Raw genomic sequence first — 11,541 nt, 5'->3', positions numbered from 1 at the left:
GGAACAGGTGCGATTGGCGGTGATTAGAGTTTGCAGCCAACTAAACACGTGCGGAGGGGCAGGATGGATCGGCAATTTGGGATAGTACGGGGGGGGGACAGCAGCAGGTCGCGACGGGCGGGTAGGGAGATTTACAGGATCAGGATGACAACGAACGGACAGGATTGAGAAGTAGATACACATGACTCGAGAGGGGTGCCAAGGTGCTTGAAAGAGAGGGGGGAGGTGGAGGGTAGGGGAGGGGGGAGGATGGTGTTAGGTGAACTTGATGTCTAGTGAGGTTTTAGTTTTGTAAGGCGAAGGCCGAGGGGAATTAATGTGTAAGTGCACCTGTTCCAATAAAGCGGCCTTTTACACACACAGCCACGGAGTACGTGTTTCTGTGCCTTCCTCCCCAAAATGGAAATCATGATTACATGTTGCAAGTGCTGTATGGCGTTACACCTTTACACGTACTGCTGTAATTAAATTTTTAACAAGCCCCTGGTGTGTAATTAAAATCCTTGACCTTTAAAAAACTGTGGCTGTCCTCCGGTATAGGAGCTTGGTGCCTGAGAAGTGATCTTTGCTGCAACCATTATAAATTCACCTAATGCAACTGAAAGTGATTCTATGAACCAGCAATAGGAATAAAAGGAAAAATGAAAACATGTTTTGGTGCAACACGAACCAGATCACGCCACAAAAAACTCCAAAGATAAAAAATTATTGCATCGAAAACTCTGGATGCTTTTTGAACAACAAATAAACACCAACACGTAAAGCATTGTTATAAATTGATATTTAGAAGGTCGGTTGGTTTTGTCCACATTATAATGCTCACCGGGCATTATGCATGCAAGGTGGTGATTTATGACTGCATTACCCTGCATGTCTGAAGTGGGAGACACGTCTCTGACTCACCTCAATGAACTTGTAACTCACCAGGGGTTTGGATGTGTGCACTGCAATTCGCAATGGCAACTGGGAACTTCAATGCGCATGCTTGCGTTGCAAATCAAATCAAATCATTAGCATTTATAAAGCGCGCTACTCACCCGTGCGGGTCTCAAGGCGCTAGGGACAAAGGGGGTGGTTATCGCTGCTCGAACAGCCAGGTCTTTAGGAGTCTCCGGAAAGCGGAGTGGTCCTGGGTGGTCCTGAGGCTGGTGGGGAGGGAGTTCCAGGTCTTGGCCGCCAGGAAGGAGAAAGATCTCCCACCCGCCGTGGAGCTTCGGATGCGAGGGACGGCGGCGAGTGCGAGGCCAGAGGAGCGGAGGGGGCGGGTGGGGACGTAGAAGTTGAGCCGTCTGTTGAGGTATTCCGGTCCCTTGTCGTGGAGGGCTTTGTGTGCGTGGGTGAGAAGTCGGAAGGTGATCCTTTTGCTGACTGGGAGCCAATGCAGGTGTCTCAGGTGTGCGGAGATGTGGCTGTTGCGGGGTACAGATGTTGCAGATGTGTCATACAGAGTATCTCTGAGGGGGCTAGAAGTCTTGAATATGTTCTGTGGCCATTACGAGGGAAGGAAGACCCATAGAAACTATCAGCACTTCTCGAGGGGACTCCATGCCCCACAACTCCTTGCGCTCGGAGGTCACAGCAACAAGTGGATAATGAAGTTGTTGCACAGTAGGAAACGAACGAGATCTCTTGCCCCGCTTTTGTATATTACCCCCGCGCAGCAACGCCCTCCAGTCGGCGAAGGCCAAAGGGAGTGTCGTTCTGTGTAGATTAATATCAACCTTAAGTTAAAAGTGACAACAGCGGAGAGTAGCGATCCGACTTTTATGACCTTACGTGTCAAGAAAGTCACTTTTATCATAATTATTTTTAAACCTTATTTGCAGTCTCTTTACTCCTGTGTTAGCTTTTATCTCTGACCTAAAGCCTATGGGGTCCAGTAAACAGAATCAACCCAATTATCTACTTTGTGGGGCCTTTAATACCACATTGGGGTCCAATTGTAAGTCTCAGGGTCCCGACCCTCCGCTCTTCCAAGAGGAAAGTTCTGATCGGAGAGGAATGAGTTGGAGGGGTTTTTGCCAGCTCACGATCTTGTGAATGCAAAAGTAGTGTTTAGTGTGGATAGCAAACCACTGCCGTCGTTCGGGGGCATGGATAGCGCTCCACTATAGATTAGGTATTTAGAATCCGTAGTCTCTTCCCCTGGTTATTGTGTGGTGGGACTCTTGCCATGGAATGCAGTGATCATAACGCTTTATAGTTTGAGGGATCCAACCCAGTGAATATACATTGATTTCTCCGGAGGTGTCGATTCCTATTGAACTGCACTCTAATCGGTGCTTAATGTGATCCGGTGGTTTCCGGTGCGGGGCACCGGCACTTATTTTTGAAGGCCTGCACTTATTTTTCTGCCTCAAGCATTTACTGCAAGCAAAAGACAACATGGGAACGACGGAGGAAGAGAAAAACGAAAAAGTGTCACAAAAGGAGGAAGCAGAGAGCTGCAAGAGTGGCTGTAAATGGATTAAAGAGGCTCGGGATGGCTTCAGGATTTAGCTGGCTCGGTATTCTGTGCTCGCACATTTAATTGCGTCAACGCGTGTTTTCGAGGAGAGCTTTGGGCATCGGTATGTTTTATTTACAAATTAAGCACACTCCAATGTTGGACTAAGGCTGCTGTGGCACGGGAAAATCCCTGGTGCCACATTTGCCGTGTTGGTGAAGTCCCATATTATGTTTTTTATGGTATGTTTGTGCAACGCGCAAGGCATGGATGTGGTGAATTAACCATTTTCATTCTTTAAATCTGAGAGACAACGTTTGTTACAACTAGTTATGCGCAAGCACGTGACGCCCCTTTGGTTCAAAGACTGGGATCCTGTTGAGGTGAGGGTCGCACGTAAGGCGTATAAGCATGCCATTAGGGCGAGGAAGAAAAGTTTGAATCGAAGGGACTGAGACCTCTTGGAATGAGCAACCTACACCAAGAACAGTAGGATTTTTTGAGACTTGGTGATTAGGATTAAAGGTAAGGAATCACCACCAAACCCCCTTCTGTGTTGTAGTGTTCCCGGACCTAAAATGGTCTCCCATTTTAAAGGTATCTATTACATAGACGTTGATGAGAGCCTTAGTGAGCTGCCAGGGGCCAAACTACTGCATTGACAGTCTTTGTAAATCACTTTGCACAAATTTCTCCTGGCCATTAGACAAATCCCTAACTGTAAAGCCCCGGGCCCAAATGGGGGGCGGGAGGGGTCCCCAGGGACCTAATGGAGTGTAATATCGAGCTGTAGAGTCCATTGTTAGGAAATGCTTTTAACAATGTGTTTGTTAGGCAGATTCTCATATATTGGTCACGCTCGACCATTGTGCCAATCTTTAAGAAAGGAGACCATGATTCACTCAAGTGTTGCTGCCCCATCTCCCTTATAGATAGCTCAGTTTAAATAATTGGGCGGGTGATGTTTAATTGGTTAAGCTCCAGGAAGGTTGAAAAAAACAACCTATGCCCCAATTATTTTGGATTTTGAAAAGGACTGGGTACAGTGGAACTGTTTGAATTTAAATCTGATTATTGGAAAATACACCATTGCTAAGCGATATCCTCTGTCCCTGGCTTTTATGGATTTGTCAACCGCCTTTGATTGTGTTAACAACACCAAACCTTGATTGTTGTTACTGAACCTAGGGGTGGAGGAGGCGTTCGTTAATTTTCTACACTCACTGCATGAAAATTTGTTGGCAAGGGTCAGGTTTGGTAGGGCAGGTAAACTGTCTGATCCTTTCTCACTTGCACAGGGGATGCGTCAAGGCTGCATTTTGGCCCGTGATTTTTGTGGTTTATATTATTAACCTGTGTTCCACTTTGGCGATGGCCACCATTGATATCCCAAGGATGAAACATGCCTTAGTACCAGCACTGCTCTTCGCAGATGATGCAGATGCCACAAACCACAGGAGCCTTACGATTATTGGTGAATTCTTTTGTATCCTTTATGAGTGAGCTGAACCTGTTCACAGACTAGCAACTTGCACATTTTGACTTGTGGGCCTGGTAAGAAAATTTTAGTTAAGGTTACGGTTGGGGGAACCCCTTAGGAGGTGTAAACAATTTCAGTTACTTGGGGATCACTTTCAGCAGTGGAGGGACATAGCACACACTCATTAGAAACTTGTTTAAAGCTTATCAGAGCAGCTGGGACCATTTTTAACTTACTTCTGGGGCGAGAAGGGGCACAGTTCCCCCTTTCCTTAACATCTATTAAGCTCAGTGTGCCTCTGCAGCTCTTTAAGGAGCACGGGGTCTGGGGTTTTGTAATGCAGATACCCTTCAGATAGAGGAACACTGCATCTGTAGAAGGATCCTGCATTTACCCCCATGAGTTCCCACTTTATTTTACATATGGAGCTCAGTTTACGTATATTGAAGATCTGCCTAAATTGGCACCCCTTTTATTCTGGGTCATGGTGTGGTCAAATCAGAGGCAAACATGAAATGGGAAATCAACACGCACTACCTGAATTTAGATAAGGGACTTTCCACCCCATGGTTGACCTATATACATAAAGCCTGTGATGCACTGAACATTTCCGCTTTGCCTGGTTCACCACTCACAATTAGGAAATCTGAAAAATTGAAGGTTAAATCATTGTTTGCAGATCTTTGTCACTCTCAAAGACTTTAGAACAAGAAGACTGTAAAAGCATATTGCGGCTTATTTGAATTTGAAGATACAGCTTTGTACCTCACAATAACGTTACCATTGGAGCGGTCTCTGCTCTTTCGCTTTAGGGCTGGTACCATGGCTAGGCTTCTGATTTTCCTGAGTATCAATGCCCAGGAGGTAGGATCAGTGGCTACCTTTCCATATGATGGTCATTCAGTTCAATCTGTGGTGCACTTTATGGCCCTAAAGATACCGCAGCCCTCTCGCGCAGTCCACAATAACAACGCCATTCAAGTAGGTTTGATTGTAGTGAGATCAATTTATTGTTGGTATGGACATCATTGTAGTAAAGTGAATATGAATCCACAATTGCAACTGACACGTGTTTCATCACATTTGTGACTTTTTCAAGGCTAGTTAGGTGTAAGAGTAAGTAACACAAGAGCGACATCAGGTCCACAAGTAAGAAATCTCCATATTCTCATTAGTAATAAATCTGTCTACAGAGTAAGTAGAAAACTGATCAATGATTCCTGTGATGAGAACAAGTACCAAGTCATGATGCGACAAAGACCATGATAATTAAAACCTGACGAGTTCAGAAGAATATGTGGGGTCCCACACTCGCAGGTTTGGACTTCTCACGGTCTTCATCGCGTCATGACTTGGTACTTGTTCTCCCCGCTGGGCCCATTATGAGTTTCCCACTGGGTGAGCAGGCAGAAACACAGTTTCCACCTGCGGGGAATGGCCTACTCATAATAGAGCCGGCGGCAATGCTGTAGTGCGTAGCGTGCACCAGCACCTGTTGGAATGTTCACTGTCTGCAGTGTTGGCCAGGGGGACCGCCAAGGCATGGGCAGTGCAAACGCCCCCCCCACCCTGCACTCCATCTCCACCAGCCTTTTCAAGGTGGGGTTACCGCCTTAAAATTGGTGGTGAAGGGGACGTAATCCCCAGGGCAGTGCTGCCCTGGTGGATTAGGACCGCCAGACCGTCGCAATGACAAAATCTGGCAGTCCGACCATGGTGCTACTGCTGTGGTCATCATATGGCACTCGGACCGCCACCGCGACCCTGTCATTAGACCGTCAGGGTCGTAATGAGGCCCATAGTGTGTAATAAATACGGTTGTTAGTAGTATTGTTTTTATAGATCTTTTGGTGTTTTCCATGTGTTTTTTGTAATTTTGTTTTAAAAGCATTTAATATATTGTTTTTATATAACTTGCATGTTACTTTTTTAAAGAAAAAAATAAATTATAAAAATATACTTGTTTAGTTTATAATTTGCCGGGTATCGTGTGTGTGTATATATATATATACATAAAAACAGTGAGGATATTTTCTTTTTTAATTGAATGTGTAATTTAAAATGCTATATTAAAAAGTTAGACATTTTATAGGTGTTCCCATTTAATTTGTATTGTTAAAGTTTTACAGATTTAATAATGTTTTTAAAACAATCCATTTATTATTTTTAGATACTTTAAACATTTTAAATACAAAATCTATAATTATATGAGGTGGTTATTTCTTAATGTATACATTTAATTTTAAAATAATTGTTATTCTTTATGTTGCAGTACAAAACATTAATTAAAGTAGGTTGTATATTATTTTAAAAAATGGTAAATATGTGCGAGAGTCATGAAAGTGGACAGAGGACCTGGACCTGGCGAGAGCCCAAATTCACTCCCCACCCCAAAGGAGACCATGCATCAGGGAATGCACTCCTTCTTGTTTATGCACCTGCAGTTGCTTACATTTAAATGCCCAGTCTTGCTGCGAGGGACGCACGAAAGTGGATATAAAACCAGGGGAGAGCCTGCATTCACTGCCCCAGAAGACCAAACGGCTTAGTGCGCTCCTTTGTTGTTTACGCACCTGGAGGCGCTTGCGTTTAAACACCTGGTCTTGCTGCATGGGACACGCCCGAGCGCATGCTCAGACGAAGAACGGGCCAAGGTTGGGACCGACTGTGCCTGTCAGCACCCAGATGAGTCCGGACCCATTTTCTTGGTTCTCTTGGTTCCAGTGCAGATGTCAGGGACACTAGGGGCCCTCTGTAGCTGGTGATGTTATTCAGAAGCTCTTTAGTGGCTTGTTCCCTCTAAACTCTATTTTTTTGTTTCGTAAAATGCGCTCTGCTTTCCATATACTATCTATTGGGTTAGTCTATGTTGGTAATATGGGGAAGCGGAAAACCTGCAAGTGCTCCACAGCTTCTGCCTCAGGGATGCATTTCTTACCCACACTGTTGACTTGATTAACAAAGAAGAGATTGTTTTGGCTGAAAGTCACCTTCCCCTCTCCTCCCTGTCATCACCTCCCATCCAGCAAGATGCTCCTGCAGCTAGTTTGGCGTCTTCATGGTAAGACCTGATTCTTTCTCTGCTGAGCAGGGGCTGCCTGAGCAGGATTATGTAACACTGAAGTCTGATGCCTCACCCCAGCCCAAGCAGAACCATCTACCCCTGATGCCTGAAGTTATTGTATCTAATTATTCGGCTAAGGGGAAGGGGGATAAAAGAGGACTGAGTCAGCAATTATCTCCAAGCCTTCACAGATAGATGACAATGTTTCCTCGGACTGGGGGGTGGTAAGCCAGGGGCTCAAGCCAGTCTCGGTTGAAGATGTTTTTTACTCTGCCTTGGATAATATGTTAAAGCCTGTACTGGGCCTTTTAGAAGCAATTGAACTGCAGTTTAAGAAGCTTGTTTTCTTGGGTCCGGATAAGTCTCACCATACTGACGGCCGCTCTGTGGCAATCCCGTCCACTGTAGGTATTCAGTCACTGGGCCAAGGCCAAGGAGAGGAGGAGGGCCCCCAGGTTATTTCTCATTTGTCCTCATTAAGAATGGGTGGTCAGAATACTACACACAATGTTCCACTAGTGAACTTGGTCAGTGAAAATGTAAGGGTGCACAGGGATCCTTTGCTGGTAAACTCCTGTGATAGCTTGAAAAATCAAATAGTAGGTACAGTGAAGTTGAGGGATCCCTTTACCTCTGTTAAAGGGCCCTGTGGTGGGGAGTATGACTGTTTGTGGGCCAAGCAATGACATTCTTTGACCTTGTCCACACTTTCCGCCAGAATGTACACCCTATATTATTGTGCTGACTAATATTCCTAAAGTTGTCTAATCAGTTGGAAACAAATGCTACACTGAGAAATAAAGTTTTGCACTGTATGGTAAGCCACTCGATCAACCATTTAACCAGTCTGGGCAATTTTGCAAGAGAGATTATCTCTTCAAGGAGGGTTTCATGGATTGGTCCCTTGACAAAAAATTCACTTGGTGTCTGTGTGATAACTAACTTCAGAACCCCAAGCGTGGTTGAGGGTCTGCTTCGGTTACTCAGCCGCTCCTGTATAAATCAAGATGCCATAAAAGTTTGCACGTTGTTTTTATTTTTTATTTATTTTTTATACTCCTTGGACATACAGGGTTTTGGAAAAACTGGACCACAATTCTCATCTGCCTGCAGTGAGGCGCAACCTGGAGTTTGTAAATTTCCAGCATAATTTCTCACTTCCCCCCCTATTTAATAGGTTTGATATTCTGTTGCTCCTGGAGCAATTAGATTGACTTTCCAGTAAGAGCCCATTTCGGTCTGCCCTAAATCTGCGTCTCTGATAAGAGCCACTTGTGATTCTCAAGAGCAGTTTTCTATTTTGAGTATAATTTTGTGGAATGTGGCTGGTCTTCGGACCAAATTGAATTTTACCTGAATGGTTAAACTTAGCGGGCTATCATCACATTATTTGTTGTAAAGAGACATGGCTAGTGGACTCTCCACACCCCAATGGTTTTCCTACCTTCACTTTAAAAAAAAAAAAACTTTGTTTATTGGTATTTTCTGTAGTTGGATAACAGTTGGTGTAAGGATGAGTCCCTCATTTCAGATCAGCAATCCGAACTTATACATTGCAATTGGGTTATGTACAGTAACTTAATTATTTCAAGCCTCTTCCGTACTTAATACAGTCAGTCATTATGTACATTACATCATCGTACCTTTGCCTGGCCCTGCAGCCGTTGTTCCATTGTGGCCACCCGACTTTCCCTGTCATCTTAGGCATTACCATATAAAATATTAACTTATCTAAAAAAAAAACGCACATAAACAGTGCGCTGGAGAGATAGTTTGTGTTACGGTGAGACTGGGCTATTCACATACGTCTAGATCACCCACCCGGGAGGGTCACATTATGCATCTGCTCGTCCCCTATTCTAATGCAGTAGTGTGGTCCATTCCTGGAAAGACCTAGGTTCATCCCCAAGTTGGTCGTATAATTAAGTCAAATACGTTGGCGTCGATGCAGTAAGCCCTGGCCTTCCCTCGTATAGGAAATTAGTGGGACCTCCCCGGCATATGTACTATAGATATGTTTCCCCACTCCTCTTCATCTCCTTAAACATCACCACAGTCCCTCTCTGGTGGTGCTACGTCCTCTCCAGGTTCCTGCACCCCCCTGCTTCTCATCTCTGAGCCACCCATGCCTCCCCCCAAGACCTCAAGACTCCCCTCCAGCATCTCTGTATGTCTGGGCATTCCCAGACCATGTGATTGAAGTCTGGGTCTATAGCCTTACACCTGGGACAGCACCTAGGCTCACCACTGTATATTATTCTAAGCCTGTGTGGGGTGAGGTATGCTCTATGTACATAATTATACTGGATATACCGGAAGCGTGTATTTCTGGATACTCTATGGGGGTATGCCAGCGCTCTCTGCCACTCTACGTACGTCAAGTCCTTGCCCACTGTCTCTTCCCATTTCATCATAGAGTCTGTAAGGACACCAGGGTAGCCTCAGTAAGGGCTCTGTAGAGCTTGGTGATCAAATGAGTGTCCTCCCCCACTGTCAGTAGAATATGTAATATGGCATGTGTCTCTGGCTCTGCGTTCACTGTAGGCCATAGCGTCCGCACAGCGACAATCAGTGTCCAATACATTGGGAACTGCCCCCCTGGGATTGCTCCCTCCTCTACCAATTCCGTGAAGGGGCATAGAATTCCCTCTCGGAAGAGGTCCCCCAAATTCAGTACTCCCGCCTGGGTCAAAGCCCTCATTTGGCTTCGCATCAGGGTGCAACCCGGTGTCCCCAGCGGTATTCCAGTCAGTGGCACCCGAGGGGAGTAAGCCACTGTCAGTCCAGTGTGTCTCAGACATCATTTCCAGCAAGAGAGGGCTACCATCGGCATAATGATCTGCTTAGGCAGGACATTCCTGGCGTTGAGCATGCCAGCCAGTAGGAGGTCAGGTTTTATTTCATCGCAGGATATGGTCAGCTCTAGCTGGAGCTGGCATGATAACTAATATAATCCAAAATCTGGGACTGCTAAACCACCCTCTACTGTGGGGTGGTGAAGGGTGGAGAGAGATGTCCGTTGACGACCCCCATCCCACAGGAGCTCTCTAAGGAGCGCAGTCAGGTCCTTAAACTAGTTTGTCGGTATGGCCACCGGGAGGTTGGCGAAGTAATATAGTAGGCTAGGTAATATAATCATTTTGGACAATGCCACTCAGGCCATCATTGAGAGTTTAAGGGAGCGCCAAAACGCCACGCAGAATTGTAAGGACTGGAGTGCTGTACCAAGATTCCTGTCGCGAAGGTCACGTAGATCGTGGAAGACCTGTATGCCCAGATATTTGAAAGTAAGGGGGACCAAGGAATATCACCAGGACAGGAGGAGGGATGCTCCGTGCCCTCAGTCAATGGGATTGGTCTATGTGTTCCTCCTGTTTACTCGGAGTCCGGATGGGCTACTGAATCCCTCAAGCAGAGTAAGCGACCAGTGAACTCTCGTTATGCCATCTCGTAGGTTGTTTGCGTGCGATATGACATGCTCCGCACGACCCCAGGGCACTCCTCTGCCACGCCACTCCACTCAGAACTGGGCTGCAAGAGGCTCGATGGCAAGTGCGAACAGCAAAGGTGAAAGAGGGCAACCCTGTCTGGTACCATGGAATATGAGATAAGTGGCCGACACCACCCCGCCCATCCACACCCTCGCCACTGGGAGACAATACAGCAGCTCAACCCATCGTATCCATTTCTCTCTCAGACCCATTCAAGTCATTACTGCCTGTAGATAATCCCACCATTCTGGAAAAAAGAATCATCAATCCCCAACTCCCACTCCCCAGGGCAACACTTCAACAGGCAGTCGTCCAGCATATGCAAAGCAAACAGAACAATAACGCAGCGTCATATAGATTTCTTGTCATTCAGTAAACAGTGGTTGAGAATCTGGGTGGGGGACCGCAGCCGCTGCGGGCCCAATGTCAAACACAAGCCCCGGACGAGGGACTGGTGCCCCCTCTGAAGCTCATCACAAATCATCCGCCGTTTGGGGAGTCACTCTTGGAGCCTCATCAGAGTGATGGGAATCTGAGTCTGTGGAGTGGGTTTGATGATCAGATTCTCCTCCTCTGACCTCACCAGCTGGTACCACCTGTTTTAGTGACGCTACCACCTCCAAGGCAGCCTGCCTATCCAGTTCTTTCTGTGCTGGAGTTGGTCTTATTCTTGGGCGGGATCTGTTCCGCTGTCTCCTCACTCTCCTGTGTTCCTGCTTATATGACATTCCCATCGAGGCACCGGGGTCCCTCCCTGCTTTGTGCGCCTCCAGCCATTCCCAGGCTTCCTCAGGTGTTTGAAGGAAGGTAGTATGGCCCTCCAGATTTACTCTTATCCTGGCTGGGAATAGAAGGGAGTATTGGATGCCCGCATCCCGCATTGCCCTCTTTACCGCTGTGTAGGAGGCCCATCTGGACTGTACCTCCGCTGTGAAGTCCGGAAGAGGGTCACTGTTCCTTTGTCCACTCTGAAGGGCCCAGCTTCAGTGGCTCGCTGCAGTAGGATGTCCCTGTCTCTGCAGTGGAGCAGCATAGCCACCATTGTTCGTGGGGGCCGTCC

At 46.4% G+C, this 11,541-nt stretch overlaps 1 protein-coding gene across 2 annotated transcripts in view; it reads left to right on the top strand.

The window, feature by feature from the left end:
* Nucleotides 1-2,060: 2,060 nt before the first annotated feature.
* Nucleotides 2,061-11,541, top strand: part of C1QTNF3 (C1q and TNF related 3) — a 686,748-nt gene continuing 677,267 nt past the window's right edge. Inside the window, exon 1 of one of the 2 annotated variants that reach the window (XM_069220626.1) lies at nucleotides 2,061-2,119. The gene's annotated coding sequence lies outside the window, so the exon portion shown is untranslated. Of the gene's footprint in view, nucleotides 2,120-2,843; nucleotides 2,972-11,541 lie in introns of those variants that run through there. The other variant, XM_069220618.1, reaches the window with a different exon arrangement.

The sequence above is a fragment of the Pleurodeles waltl genome, chromosome 1_1 (genome assembly GCF_031143425.1).
Source record: "Pleurodeles waltl isolate 20211129_DDA chromosome 1_1, aPleWal1.hap1.20221129, whole genome shotgun sequence".
NCBI classification, from domain to species: domain Eukaryota; kingdom Metazoa; phylum Chordata; class Amphibia; order Caudata; family Salamandridae; genus Pleurodeles; species Pleurodeles waltl.
Note: the sequence above shows the minus strand (reverse complement) of the source record. Positions and strands in the feature narration are given on the sequence as shown.